Source organism: Notamacropus eugenii, chromosome 7, assembly GCF_028372415.1.
Source record: "Notamacropus eugenii isolate mMacEug1 chromosome 7, mMacEug1.pri_v2, whole genome shotgun sequence".
Lineage (NCBI taxonomy): Eukaryota > Metazoa > Chordata > Mammalia > Diprotodontia > Macropodidae > Notamacropus > Notamacropus eugenii.
This window is the reverse complement of record NC_092878.1, coordinates 154,253,723-154,269,582: the sequence shown is the minus strand read 5'-3', so window position 1 is coordinate 154,269,582 and position 15,860 is coordinate 154,253,723. Positions and strand designations below refer to the sequence as shown.

The window sequence follows — 15,860 nt, the reverse complement described above, 5'->3', positions numbered from 1 at the left end:
AAAGAATTAATTTGGAAGAATGAAAAGTCAAGAATCTCAAAGGAAATAATGATGAAAGGTATGAAGAAATGGGTTAAAAAATACAGAGAATGTTCAACGGAACAGATGAGATACATAACACACAGGAGGAAATGAACATTGTAACATGGTATCCAATAAATCCATTGCCCAGGTACTGGGCCTTCAGAGAGCATTGGAAAACAGTCTGCAGAAATGAGGCTTAGAGACTAAAATCGCATACCATATACTACAATAATCTCCAAATTGATTTTTGATACAATATATTAGATATAACAGGTGATATCATAGACAAATTAGAGGAGGATTGGGAGAATTGAGGGGATTAGTAACAAAAGGGGGGAGGAATGAAAAAATTTGGAGGGAAAACAGGTGTATTAATTCACTGTTTTTGGAGCTATGAATTGGTCAACTATGCTGGAAAGCAGTTTGGATCATGCCCTCCAATACAATAATCTATGCACAATCTTTGACCCACTGAAACCACTATTAAGCTTACACCTCAAAAAGACCAAAAAAAGAGGAAAAGGACTCATATGTTAAAAAAAAAAATTAAAACAGTCTTTTTTGGTAGCAAAAATTGAAAAATAAGGAATTGCTTATAAATTGGAAAACAAGTGAAAAAGTGATGATATATGAATATAACAAAATGAAATCAAGCTTGACACAAGAGAGATTTGTCATCTCATGCATAATCCTCTTTTCATGTATATGAAAATGTTCATTTGGAATTTTTAAAGACCTTTCTGAACTTCTCTTGTTGTCTTCAAGTGTATTCATACTCCTGCCATAGAGTTCCTTAATTTCCACTTACTTGTTTTAAAATGCTATTAGTTAAGTCATAGAATCATAGTTTCAGAATTGCATCATAAGATAATTAGGATTAATTTATGATCATTAGACTCGTGGATGTAGACCTGGAGTAAGATTTTAGTCCAAAGGCTAAACTGAATTAATTTCTTGCTCAAGATCACATAGGTTCTAAATAGCAGAACGAGACTTTGAAGTCGAGTACTTTTCTGACACCAAATCCAGTGTTCTTTCTTTGCGCTATACCACGTTGACTTCCCATATCATATTATACAAAAATAGGAAAAGAAGCCTGAGAGATTATCACACAATTAGTTAGTAGGGTTATTAAGGGGTAGAAGTGAGATGGCTTGGACCTTAATTTTCTTACTGCCATTTCGATTGAGATTTTAGGTCTAAAATAAAAACAGCAGGATTTTAAAGGTATTCTTGTTCACTCAGATGAAATATTCAAAAGGAATAAAGCAATAGCATTTATTAAATACTTACTATGTGTCAAGCACTGTTCTGAGCACTGAAGATACAAATACACAAAAGCTTGACAGTCCCTGCTCTGAAGTAGCTTATATCCTAATAGAGAAGAGCATATGTAGGAAAACAGTGGCTCAAAAAGAAAATGATAGATTGCAAAGTCACAAAGATGCTGAGGAGAACAATAGGGGATGTTTCCAGTTGGTGGTGATTTCATTGTAGTTTGCAGATAGGTAAAAGGAAAGGAAGGAAGGAAATAAGTACTCATCAGGTACCTACTATGTTCAGAGAGCTATACTAAACACTTAACAAATATTACCTCATTTAATCTTCATAGTAACCCTGGGAGACAGGCGCTATTTTCCATTTTACAGCTGAGGATGCTGAGGAAGTTGCTTCAACACAAGCTGCCACTTGCCAAAGGTAGTAAGTATCTGAAGTCAGATTTTAACTCATTAGCGGGGGGAAAGAGACGCCACAGCGGGGCTAAAAATGTCTAGGGTGAATATGAAGATAGATGATCCCAAGGAGCGCAGACCTGTGCGGCTTATCTTCTCCAAGGCATATCAGAAATGCAAATAATAGAACAATGTATTCTTTTTTATATGAGACGTTTACAATTTGGAATTAGCATTGATGCTCTTAGAAGTCTGAAGGGATTACCTTTGGTGGTCTTAATTACCATCAAGATTAGCCGGTGCATAACCAACCCTGGTGTCAAACATTCCCACAATTATTCGATTTTGTCATTGGTCTCTTCTGTGAACCACAACAAAAAAACCCTCCTCAAGCCAGTGTCCTTTCTTTTATTCTAATGGGGTTTGCTTTGATTTCGTTTCTGCTGATCGGAGTGCCTGCTAGGTAGATTCGATCGTCACTGTTGTATGTATTGAACGTACTGCGTGTCTGTTCCCAGGAACATGTTACTTATGATCATAATTTTTTTTGGCATTGGCATCAACACTGGCTAACAAACTGAACTAAGCCTCAACAAACAATGGCTTATTTTCCTACGGTTTCTGGAGCTATTTTGTTTTTGCTTCATTTTGGGTTTCTTTGGCTTTCTTTCTCAGCGTCGGATTCATCCTCATCTTTTTCCTCAAATAGCAAGTACATATACATATACATATAAAACATACATATATGTTTTAATAGCAACAACAGGATGTTGACTTGATTTGTTTGCGATTTCAATGCATTTACAACAGAATATTCTTGAGCTCGGCTTCTTTTTCTGTTAAAACAATTTCTGTCCATTCCGCTTGCTTGACAGAAGCACTCAGACATACTTGGATGGCTCCATCAACTATTTAAGCTTAACTTTGTTTATTTATTTAATTAATATTTAAGCCTCCCCCAATTACATGTAAAAACAATTTTTAAGCTTTGTTTTTAAAAATTGTTGGGTTCCAAATTCTCTCCTTTCCTCTTTTCCCCCCATTGAGAAGACAAGCAATTTGATAGCAAGTATACATATATATATATACACATCATATACATACATATACATCACACACAACATATTTTCATATTAGTCGTCATGTTGTGAAAGAAAACATGGACCAAAAAAAGAACCGCAAGAAAACGAAATAAAAGAAATGTAGTTCCATCTGCATTCAAACTCCATCAGTTCTTTCTCTAGAGCTGGATAGCATCTTTCACCTTCAGAATTGTCTTAGATTCCTGTTTTGCTGAGAATAATTAATTTAGAGCTGGCCATTTTACAGTATTATTGTTACTGTATACACTGTTCTCCTGATTTTTCTCACTTCATGCTGCATCAGTTCATGTAAGTTCAGGTTTTTCTGGGAGCATCCTGCTCATTATTTCTTATGAAAACACAATAGTATTCCGTTACTATTATATGCCATGGCTTGGTCAGCCATTTCATTTGTTGGTTGTCCTCTGAATTTCCAACTCTTTGCTACCACTAAAGGATCTGCTATAGATTTTTTTGTACATATAAGCCCTTTTCCTTTTTGTTTTTATATCTTTGCGATACAGACCTAATAGTGGTATTGCTGGGTCAAAGGGTATGTATGGTTTTATAGCCCTTTAGACATAATTCCAAATTGCTCTATAGAATGATTGAGTCAGTTCACAACACCAACAAAGCAGTAGTATCTCAATTTCCCCACATCCCTCCAATGTTTGTCATTTTCCTTTTCTCTTCTATTAGCTAACATGATAGGTGCGGATTGTTGCCTCAGAGTTGTTTTAGTTTCTACTTGTCTAATCAAGAGTGATTTAGAGTAGATAGCTTTGGTTACTTTGTCTGAAAACTACCTGTTCAAGGCAGTTTTCAGAGAAAGAACTTAAAGTTATTTATAGTCATATGAAAAAATGCTCTAAATCACTATTGATTAGAGTGATGCAAATCAAAACAACTCTGAGATACCACATCATACCTACCGGATTGGCTAACATGACAAAATGGGATGATGATAAACCTTGGAGAAGATGTGGGAGAGTTGGAACACTAATTCATTGATGGTGGAGCTGTAAGCTGATCCAACCATTATGAAGAGCAATTTGGAGCTATGCCCAAAGAGCTACAAAAATGTGCATATCCTTGACCCAGCAATACTGCTTCTAGGACTGTATCCCCAAGAGAGCATAAAAATGGAAAAGGGTCCTACATGTACAAAAATATTTATAGCAGCTCTCTTTGTAGTTGCCAAAAACTGAAAATGAAGGGGATGCCCATCAATTGGGGAATGACTGAATAAATTGTGGTATATGAACATAATGGAATACTATTGTGCTGTAAGAAATGATGAATAGGAAGACTTCAGACAGGCCTAGAAAGACTTATATGATCTGATGCTGAGTGAAAGGAGCAGAACCAGGAGAACTTTGTACACATCAACAACCACAGTGTGAGAGGAATTTTTCTGGTAGACTTAGAACTTCATTGCAATGCAAGGACTTAAAAAATTCCCAGTGGTCTCTTAAGGCAAAATGCCTTCCACATCCAGAGAAAAAACTATGGAATTCAATTGCAGAATGTAGCAGATCATTTTCTTTTGTATTATGTTTTGGTTGCTTTATGATTTCTCCCATTCATTTTAATTCTTCTACACAACATGACTAAGGTGAAAATGTATTTAATAGGAATGTATATGTAGAACCTATATAAAATTGTATGCCGTCTCAGTGAGGGAGGGGAATGGTAGAGGGCAAGGGGGGAGGGAGGGGAAAAATATAAGATATATTGAAGTGATTATAGAGCACTGAAAACAAATAAAATAATAATAAAAACTACCTGTTCATATCTTTTGACCATTTATCAATGGGGGAATGGGTTTTATTTTTATAAAGGTGACTCAATTCTCTATATATTTTAGAAATGAGGCCTTTATCAGAGATACTTGTTGTAATTTTTTTTATAGTCATGATTACTAACTCTATTTTCTTCCATCCTATTTTCCACCTGTTTATCTCACTCTTTCCTTTCACCTTGTCCATCCTCAAGTGTTTTCTGACTACCACCTTCCCCAACCTACTATGCCTTCTATCAGTCCCAAATGAGTGTGTAAATTATTCCCTCTCTCGGCCAATTTTCTAAACTAAATCTTGTTGGCAGTTCTCTGATTTAATCAAGTCCTTGAGATTGGTAAAATGCTTCTAAGAGTCTCTGAGAAATAATTTAATGTTTGCTTCCCTTGTAAAGCCACCTCTGTCTCCTCACTTGGCTAAATATGCCACATCAGGAAAAAAAAGTAAAAATGTAGTCCCTGTCCTCAAGGGGCTCATAATTGAAAGGGGAATAAAATAAGCAAACGTGCAACAAACTATGTACAGGATGCTTTGTGGGACAACTAGTAATAGAATGGATATAGTGCCAAGCCTGTTGTCTTTCTGAATTCAGCTATGGCCTCAGACACTAGCTGTGTGACCCTGGGCAAGTACTTAGCCTTTTTTTGCTTCACTTTCCTCATCTATAAAATGAGCTGGAGAAGGAAATGACAAAACACTGGTATCTTCACCAAGAAAACCCCATATGGGGATATGAAGAGTTGGACAAGACTGCAAATGACTGAAAAAACAAGAACAACAAATCCCTCATGATGGGAATATTTCCCTCTATCATTCATTTTTCGGTGGGGGGTGGGGGAAGGATAATCACTTGCTTCTAGGGTCAAATTCACCTGCATGGTAATCAAAATTCCAGGTAGGGTAATATCCTAGTTGAATTAACATAGCGGGGCAGAAAGGACTTGGAGTTTAGGAGATCAAGAGTTGAATTGGGATTGACACTTTCCACAGATCTCCTACATAGTTAATCCTTTCACATTGAGGGAGTGGGGTGAGTTAGGAGCATGGCACCCCAGTGATCTGGAAAGTCTTCATAAAAACTTTTGGCCCTCCCTTCATGCCAGAAATGTCTTCTGGCTTTTTGGATTTCCTTCTCTCTCTGTCTTTCTCTGTGTCTCTGTGTCTCTTTTTCTCTGTCTCCTTCTCCCTCTCCCCCCCCCCCCATAAATATAATACAATACCACACATATATTTTATGCTTTTCTGAGTTTCTAAACTTTTTCTGTGCTGTCTGCTGTCCATGTGTTTTCTGTGGCTTCTGTAAAACTCCCCCCAAATCTCCATTTATTTTCTTATGCTGATCCATGATATATTGCAACTGTAATGGGAAAAGTCTCCATGTGGTAGGGATAACTGGACTTTTTACAGGTAGAATTGTGAATAAAGGTCTGTGCCTGTATTTCTTCATCTTTAATAAAGAGGTGGGCTGAGGTGGGACAGGACCTTTGGACTTAATGATCTTACTGGTTCTAAATTTTATGCTACTCTGCTTCCATGGGAATTCCTTTGCATCCCTCGTAGCTAAAGGTGTTCTGCAAATCACACTTGAGGTTTCCTTTCTCCTATTTGGTCTAGGGATTGCCGGAGACCCTTTGTATTGCACCTTGCTCCAGCCATGCCTCCTGGAGCAGAGACAAACATTGAGCTCTCGTTGACTTCTAAGATATTTCTGTCATTTCCTCAGATCTAATGGACTTGGATTAAGATAAATTGCAGCTGGAGCTGCTTCAACCCTATTAAGCATCCACACGGAGGGTGATTTTTTTTTTTAGGCCTGTTGTACTGTTCTTGGGTGATTTAATAAAGATGCAATTGACTTCTGGAGCTTTGTACAAATGCACCCAGAGGCTTTTTAGCAAAAGGCGAGGAATTTAAAAGCTGACACAATTAAATAAAACCTAGGAAATATTGGTGACTCTTACTGCACTAAGAACACTAAATAAATAATACAGACCCATTATTTCTGTTGGAAGTCATCCCAATATTGGGGATCAAGGGTGTGGTCCAAGAGCCCTAGGTAGCCCTTTAGGAAATGCCCGCAAGAGACTGAAACCTCTATATTTTTGGGATGTTGAATTATGGACCCAAATGCTGATACAACTCGGCAGGGTAAGCAGAGAATCTCTTGGGACTGCAAGAATTTCTCTTGGCTGCCTCCCAGCAGAGATTTGCCCTCATGCCTAAAGCAACATCTTCCCTGTAGGTCATATGACCCTGGTTGTCTAAACTCCCCAGTCCTGATCTAGTTAGTATGCCAGTATCCAAAATGTAAAAAATTTAATAGTACAGTTTTGATATACTTTAAATACCCCTAGGACAAAAAAGTAGTACTAATATATTCCAACATATTCCCTCAACATAAAATACATACATTTCAAAGATAAGTAAAAAACCCTCTGTCATTCAAAACCTTTTATTACCTACTCTATGACTCTCCCCACTTCCCGCCACCTTTCCAGTCTTCTTATACCCTATTCCCTAATACATACTTTTTGATCAGAGAGAGCCTCCTGGCTCTTCCATAAACAAGCTATTTTGCCTCTCAGTTCCAGAAAATTTCTCAGGCTGACCACTATTCCTGGAATGATCTCCCTCCACAACTTTGCTTATTGTCATCCTTTAATTTTCAATTAAAATACCATCTTCTGAAAGGAGGTTTTCTTCTTAATTCTAGCATATTCCCACTCTTAATTATTTCCTGCTTGTCCCCTACAGGCAGTTACAAGGCAACATGGATTGAGTGCCAGGTCTGGAGTCAGAAAAATCTGAGTTCAAACCTGACCTCAGACTCTTACTAGCTGTGTGACCCTGGGCAAGTCACTTAACCCAGTTGGCCTCAGTTTTCTCATCTGTAAAATTAGCTATGAGAGGAAATGGCAAACGACTGCAATATCTTTGTTAAGAACACCTCAAATGGGGATCACTAAAAGTCGGACAGAACTTAAACAATAACAGCTTATTTGCTTAATGTGTTCCTCTTTAGATGGTGAGTTTCTTAAGGGCAGGGCCTTTGCCTTTTTTTGTATCCCCAGAGTTTAACACAGTGCCTGACACATAGTAGACAGTTAATAAATGCTTGGCTGATTGATTGACCTACAATACAGAAGTCTTATTCTCTCTCTGGGATCACCACATGTTCCCATTCACATAGAAATAACAACTCATGTTTAAATAGTCTTTCCAGTTTATCAAGTTTATTTTCCTCATAATGACCTTACAAGAAAGGCAATGCAAACATTATCTTCATTAAGGGGTGAAGTGTTAAAGTGCTATATAAGTGTTGACTATTATTTAACCGACTAAAAAACCAGTGCTCATTGAGATTAGGTAATTGGCTAAGGTCACAGAACTAGTTGGTCACAAAACCAAGTCACAGAGGAGTAGATCCGTAAGCAGAAGGAACCCAAGAGTCCATTGAGTGGAACTCCCTTATTTACAGATGAGAAAACATCACAGTTTCCTACCTCTACATCCAAAAACTCAGTCCCTTCTATGTGAGTTCCATTTAGAAATACTTAGTGCTAAGATTTGACTTCACTTCCCACTATATATGATGGTTGTAATGGCTTTAAATGCAATTAAAAGAAACTCTTTGAATATTTGCCAACTACTATTCATGTTCCCTGAAGATTTCAAGGCATTAGCAGTTTCATCACTGCCACTATGTTCACATTCCCCCCTTTTCTTGAAGTCATCCATGTTTTCCTCAAATATTGGTAATAGGAGCAATTATTATCACCCTATAATTAATTTTCATCTTTTTACTCATTCTATGACTGTCTCTAGAAATTTTCCACATTTTGCATCACAAGCATTAAAGAAACTCCGCTCTCCATTCCTTAGATTCACATCAGGAAAAAGGTGATGCTGGGAGAAAGTGAGGAAGAGCATTGTTTTGTTGAGTGGACTCCCGTTGGCAAACCTTTGAGAAAATACAGGCATGTTCAACCTTTTGGGTGGGCATAGGTGGATCATGATTTGCATAATTGAGTGGAATTAATTGAGTATCTGAAAATAAGTGTAATAATACCCATAATGCCACTGACCTCTTGAATGTTCCTTATGTATCTCCCAGCTCTGGTCATTTTCATTGTCTGTCCTTTCTACCTAGAATTCTCTCCCTCCTCATCTTCATGACTTGGCTTCTCTGGTTTCCTTCAAGTTCCAGGTAAAATCTAACTTTCTACAAAAAGCCTTTTCTGGTCCTCCATAATGCTGATACCTTGCAAAGTACTTGGTATATGATAAAAGTTTAGTAAATATTTGTTAACTTGACTTAATGGTAATTGGAGAGTAAAAGTGGCAGAGTGGATAGAGCCTAGTATGAAAGTGTAAATGCTTCTCTTTCTGAAGCCTTATATGTCTGTGAGCAACAGTCCCACACCTAAAACTGAACATTGGGATGGAGGGAATTTCAGCTAGTCTTCCTGTTGTGCTTTTCTAGACAGGTGAGAAACAAATCCCTCCTTTCCCCATTCCTTCCTTTCTCTTCCCCTTTCTCCAATTGAAACATTTAAAGTAAGACTCTTGTTTCATTAGCCATTAACCTAGAATTCTTTGTCTCTCTGATATTCTCTAAGCCTTTAAATCCTTATCCCTAGATAATCTCCATCATCCAATGTTTTTCTGAACTCTTCTCCTATCCTTTGAAGCATTAGGAGCAAATTTCACCCATTACAAATTCAGAATACATAACTCAAGTCAGGCATTTGCTGCTGCTCCACAGTCTCTCTTGTGGGGGATGGCTAGCGTCCCCAAGTGGCTCGGTGATGCAGTGGTGAAAAAAGACACAGGCAGGTAGAAGAATACAGGACAACTTTGTTTACTGATCTGAGGGTCCAGACTTTTAAAGACCAAAACCACAAGTATACATGACAAGCTGCTCGTCCTCAGTCCTAGTCTTTTTGACTAGTTCTTTGTTCTCAGGAATGTTATTCTTGAGGACATTTGTTGATGTTATCTATCTCCTTGTACTCTGCATGTTCTCTGTTTACCTCCCAGTTACAGCAAATCCTGAGATCATGGAGAGTAATACTGGATGATAGTGAGCACAGTCTCAAAGAACAAGCTTCACCTAAGTTCTGCTCTGGACCTGATACCATACTTCATCCTTGCCCTCAACACTCTATTACTCTGTTTTTAACAAATTTTTAACTCCAAAGAGAGAGCCTGTTCTTCCTTCTATTTCTTTCCTCCTTTCACTATCAACTGTACTCCCAATGCAGCCCTTACACTCACTTATGATTTGTATCCAACCTCCTGAGAAGATAGGGGCCGTACAGCATAACCTCTACTAGCAATGGTCCTTCATTTTTCAAAGCTTTTAATTGTGATCATCCTCTTTCTTAGGTTTTTCTCCAGCCTCAAAAGAGCTATCACTACTATGGAGGGCAATTTGCACAGGCTAATCCTTATGCCACTCAGTTGGATTCTTTTTCCTACTCCCTTCCCCCATGACCTGACTCCAGCATTCATCCATGATCTCACTTGAATCTTTAATTCTCTCGCATCAGTGAAGATTGTGGCAGAGGAAGAAGAGGCTTAGACTAGTAAAGAACATAGGTTGAATCTGGAAAAGAGAAATTTGGTGAAGTTTCAAAGAAAATGAGGAAAATTTGAAGTTGCATGATTTCCAGGTTTAGATACTAAGCTAGTTCAGATTCTGCTTTAGGGGTGGAGGAATGGTGGAGTTAAGGGTAATTAATGAGGATATTATTACTTTTGTATTAAGGGACACTAATGAAGACCAAAGAGTTCTAGGAAATAGAACTGAAGAGGAAGAAGAAAAAGGAGATGGCAGTTGACAGTTGGCAAAACAAGGCACAATGAGGAAGAAAAAGTAGAGAACAATCAAAATAAATGTACAGACTGTATTGGGGATAAGGAAAATTTGTGGAACAGAAAGGCAATTGGTTCAAGGGTGAAAAGGAGTTGAGTGTGGCTATGGAATTGTTGAGATTGAGGAAAGGGAATTGGGTGGGATTAGCAAATCATTGACAGGTGGTAATTGAAGTTTTAACTAGTTGCTTAATGTTGCAAATATCAAGTAGGTTTTTGTTTGTTTGTTTCTTAGGCTGAAAATTTTAGCTAACATAAAGAGTCAACAGAATTGTGCAGTGACTTGTGGTAAGTGTGCAACTTGTTTTGTGTTTCTGGCATAATTAATCATTGTTATCTATCCCAAATATTAGGTGATATGACCTCTGTAGGAGAAGGTGAAATGACTCAAGGAATTCACACACACACACACACACACACACACACACACACACACACACACACACACACACCAGTTTGCTAGGGAGAATTGAATGTTTCCAAAGCCTATAGATGGAAGACTTCCTTGTGAGAAACAAAAGGGATCTGAGGTGGAAGAGGAGGAGGAGGAGAAATGACACTACTCAGGATACTGCAGAGTTGAAGAACATAGAACGCAAAGCAAAGGAAAAAGAAATGTCTTCAATCAGAATTTTTTTAAAAAAAGACATTTGACAGGGAGATAAAATTGATTTATTTTACAATTAATTCAATTTAATACAATTAAATTAAACTATAAAAAATAAAACAGATTTGAGGCTATACCAAAAGGTGAGGGAAAAGAATACTCTGAATAAGACTATTTTTATATATTAAAAATATTTTCATATATTAAAAATAAATTCTATGTTGTCTTCAAAATGTAATAGAGAACTTACAATGACTATCAAATTGTGCAGTTCAGTTATGCCCAACTCTTCATGACCCCATTTTGGGTTTTCTTGGTAAAGATACTAGAATAGTTTACCATTTCCTTCTTAGACTCATTTTACAGATGAGGAAACTGAGCCAAACAAGGTTAAGTGACAGGCTCAAGGTTACATAGTTATTAAATGTCTGAGGCTAGATTTGAACTCAGTTCCTCCTGATGCCAAGCCCAATGATATAGTGCCATCTATCTGCCTAGATATCAAAATGAATGACAGCTACCTACTTCTTGTGATTCACATGGCAAAAAAGACCCCTAAAATATTGCAAATGATTATGAAGACTTGGTAAATAAATTGAAAACCGTGAAGACACAAGTTGTTTCTTCCTTACTATTGCCCATTGAAGACGGGATGTCATAAAGAAAAATTAATTTGGGAAGTGAACAGAGAGCAGAGAAGTTGATATCTGAGGATGAAATTTGAGTTTTTGCAAATAGTGGGCCACTGAACTTAACTTTGGCTGCTGAGGAAATTCTAGAACTGACCACTAAAGCTATGTTTGGTAGTATCTAGATAGAAAAGTTATGATTTTAAAGAACTGGTATGACATCATCAAGAACAAATCATTCTAGACTAATCTTATTTCCTTTCTTGGTGGTGGTGTTGACTTGTGTTAATCATGTCTGAATCTTTGTGACCCACTTTGAGTTTTCTTGGAAGAAATATTGGAGTGGGTTGCCATTTTCTTCTCTAGCTCAGATGAAGAACTAAGACAAACAGCGTTAAATGTCTTGCCTGTGATCACACAGCTAATAAATGTCTGAGACTGGATTTGAACTGTAAAGATGAATGTTCCTGATCCCAAGTCTATCTACTTTACCACCTGTAGCATTACTAAACTTGTAGATGAAGATAATGCTGTGGATGTGGTTTACTAGGCTTCAGCAAAGGTCTTGAGGAAGTATGTCATACTCTTTTTGTGAAGAGGAAGAGGTCAGATAGATTCAACTTTTGCTTTATGGTCACACTCAAAGAATACTTGTTTTGGTCGAATATCAATGAATATAGAAGCAGTTGGTGGCTCAGTGGATAAAGCATTGGACTTCGAGTCAAGAAGGCCTGAATTCAAATATGACCAGATATTTACAAACTGTGTAAACCTGGACAAGCCATTTAACCTTTGCCTGTCTCATTTTCCTTAACTGTAAAATGGAGATAAAAATAGCCCTTACTTCCCAGACTTGTTATAATAATCAAATTTGGCACTGTCTTGTTTGACATTTTTATCAATGATTTGGGTAAAGACAGATCAAATTTGCAAATGACATATATCTTGCAGCCAACTTTCATATTATTTCTCTAGTTTTAACAAGTATATCTCTGTACTCTCTGTGGCCTGACAACACTCTAGTTAACTATAATCATTGCTTGATTATTGAGTGACCTGAAAACTTATAGAAAACAGGATGCTGTCCAACATAGAAGCACAATGACATATGTTGAATTCAAGTTGTCTCATTTTTGACAGGCCATAATGGAATGTGTTGTGTTTTTAAACTGTGAGATATTTGCATTATCATTAGACTATTAAGCAATGGAGGATACAACATCAAAGCATCATCATTTTACAGCGCTCCTCAACACACACTCCAAACTGCAACAAAGTGTGGTGTATTCACTATTCCAGAAATTCAGGATCCCACCTACATGCCTTTGCATAGGTTATTTCATATGCCTGCTCTCTCCTCTCCTCTGCCATTGAGAAGCTTTAGCTTTCTTCAGGGTGTTACCTCTGGAGGGTAATCTATCTGGTCCTTATTAGTTGAGTCTCTCTCCTTTAACTGCATCATATTCATTTATCTGTCTAAAAAAAATGTAGTTTCCATGAGGGCAGAATCTATTTTCTCCACATGCCTTTGTATCCCCAGGACCTGGTACATTTTAATTTTTGGACTACATTTATGATGTCATTGGTATGGGGAATCCCTGGTAGGGAAAATTCTTCTTTTAATGGAGGTCATAGCTTATTTTTACAACTTAAAATCTTTACAAATGACAGACTTACTTGGGGCACAGGATAGTTAAGTGATCTGTCCAGGGTGGCAAAGCCGATAGATATTAGAGGAAAGTCAAATTATGTTTATGAAAAAAAACACAAGAAAAAACTTCGCAGAACTCCCTGCCCAACTCAGATTTTAAAAGACATGTATATACAATGGAAGCAAGTGAAGATTAATGAATATGAACACAGAAGAATTCCACTATCTTGTGAGAATAGTGCCAGAATCCACAAAGGCAAAACAAACACAAAAGGTGGGGGGTAGATGGAATTCTTTAAAAAAAAATAGATTGAATGAGCAATTAGGAAGAGAGTTGAAGATAACAATGATCCAACAAGTTAATCATGAACAAATTATTTTGCTGATAGAGAGTCTCATAATATTAAGAAACATTTATAAGAATCATTGTAATTAGTAACTATATGAAAATTTCTCCAAATCACTATATGCAAATTAAAGGAATTTGGAGGTTTTATCTCATATCCAACAAACTATCAAGTGTGAAGAGACAGAAATAGTCCATTAGGCAGGGCCTGCAACAAACCAAGCATATTATGACATTTTTAGTGGACCTGAAAATTGGTCCAAATATTCTAGAAAACATTTTAGAATTGTACCTGGAGAAAATGTCATGGCATTATATTATGGAGCTTCTTAATTCTTCTTGGGCTGGGAGCAGAAAGAGAATACATCAAGCCATCATTGTGGTATAAAGGCAGAAGTGGAGCTCTTGAACATCCAACAGCTGACCAATTTTATTCAAGATATGATATGATGCAGTGTCTCAGCATATCTCAATATGTATACATCTGTGTTATCTATACATGTGTGTGTATGTATGAATGTGTGTAAATGTACATATATACACATATACATGTATGTGTATACACAAACATCTTTATAAATATGTAACACTGTGGTTGTTTACTTCCCAAGATTTTATACTGACCATCCTTTCATCAAATTTAATAGAAATACAATGTCACTGTGTTACTTTTGGCTGCAAAAGTAAATAAACAGCCCCCCAAGAAACTTGAACATGTCATGAAAGTAGTACATATCTGTCTTCTTCAAAAGCCAATGTTGCGCACAAAAGTGAAGCAAACCTTCAGTAGACCTAAGATCTGGTTGCATTTGAAACTATAATGCTTTGGGTTTGAGATCACCATTGAGTACTCACGTATAGATAGGGTAAGATGCACCCGGTTATTAACAACAAACACTGATAGCAAGAAATTGACATTCTATTTCATGATTACCAACAGTCTATATCTTACTACCTTTTGCCTTCAGTATAAACGAGCAGGGATAACTTGTACATACATTCATTTTTATAGCATTCATTTTTTAACTTTTTGAGTTCCAAATTCTCTTCTTCCCTCAAACCCAGCCCCCACCCCTTGAGAAGGCCAGCAGTATAATGCCCATTATACCTGTAAAGTTATGGAAAACATTTCTACCTTAGACATGTTGAAAAAGAAAAGAAAAAGAAAGACAATCTGTTTCAATCTCTTCATCACTTCTCTCTCTCAAGGTGGACTGCATTTTCAGCATGGATTCTTTGAAATCCTCTTGGATTATCATATTGATCAGAGTGTATACATATTCATTTGATTTGAAAGTGTCCTAATTGGAATATTCTGACATTTACTATTAGAAAATACTGTTAGGAGTATATAGATCCATTAGTTGCTTTACAATTATTAGATGAATTAACTCATGAGTTTCTACAAATATTGGAGGAAACTAATACATTAAAAGTATAGAAAGCTCGAAAGCTAATCAAGTGGCTAAAAATCCTAAAGGTGATGCCATGGTATAGAATTCATTGATGTCAGCATTTTCTGTAGGAGTACCTTGGATTTCAGGAAATATTCCCATTCAGAATAGTCTTATACGTGATAATTTGGCAGTACTAGCAGCAGAAATCCTTAGTACTTCATATGATTTGGCATCCCACCAAAGATGGTATCAGCATTGAGAAACAACCAGGAGAGAATATATTCATAGAAACAGGAGAGACATTGTCTGGTAGTCAGTACAACATCAACTTCCAGAAAGGTCCAGTTCTATGCCCACTGTGTTCAGGATTATATCACATATCTGACATACTCTCTGATCATTCTTCAATTAAGTTACAGTATACAGATCAGAAAGTAGTAAACACCACAGGCCAGAATCAGCTTCTTCTGAAATACTTCTTAAAAATATCATTTGTCAAACATAGAAGCTAAAACTAGAAACATGAACTAGATGTAAGGGAAAATTATATATCATTGTCCCAGAAGAGCACATGCATTTGCAGTCAGTTAGTCAGCAAAGCATTTATTAAGTACCTACTAATTGCCAGACATTACACTGAGCACCACAGTTTACTGCAGGTATGTTTTTTCTCCAATTAAAATGAAAACTCCTACTGTAAATTGAGAGGAGTAAGAGCTAGCAATGGAGAGCATTCTAAGGTTTGAAAACCTTTGTATGTATTATCTCACATAAT

General features: G+C 36.9%; 1 pseudogene; it reads left to right on the top strand.

The window, feature by feature from the left end:
- The first annotated feature begins 6,695 nt into the window (after positions 1-6,695).
- LOC140514784 (cyclin-T2-like) lies at positions 6,696-15,590 on the top strand (annotated as a pseudogene).
- The last annotated feature ends 270 nt before the right edge of the window (positions 15,591-15,860 follow it).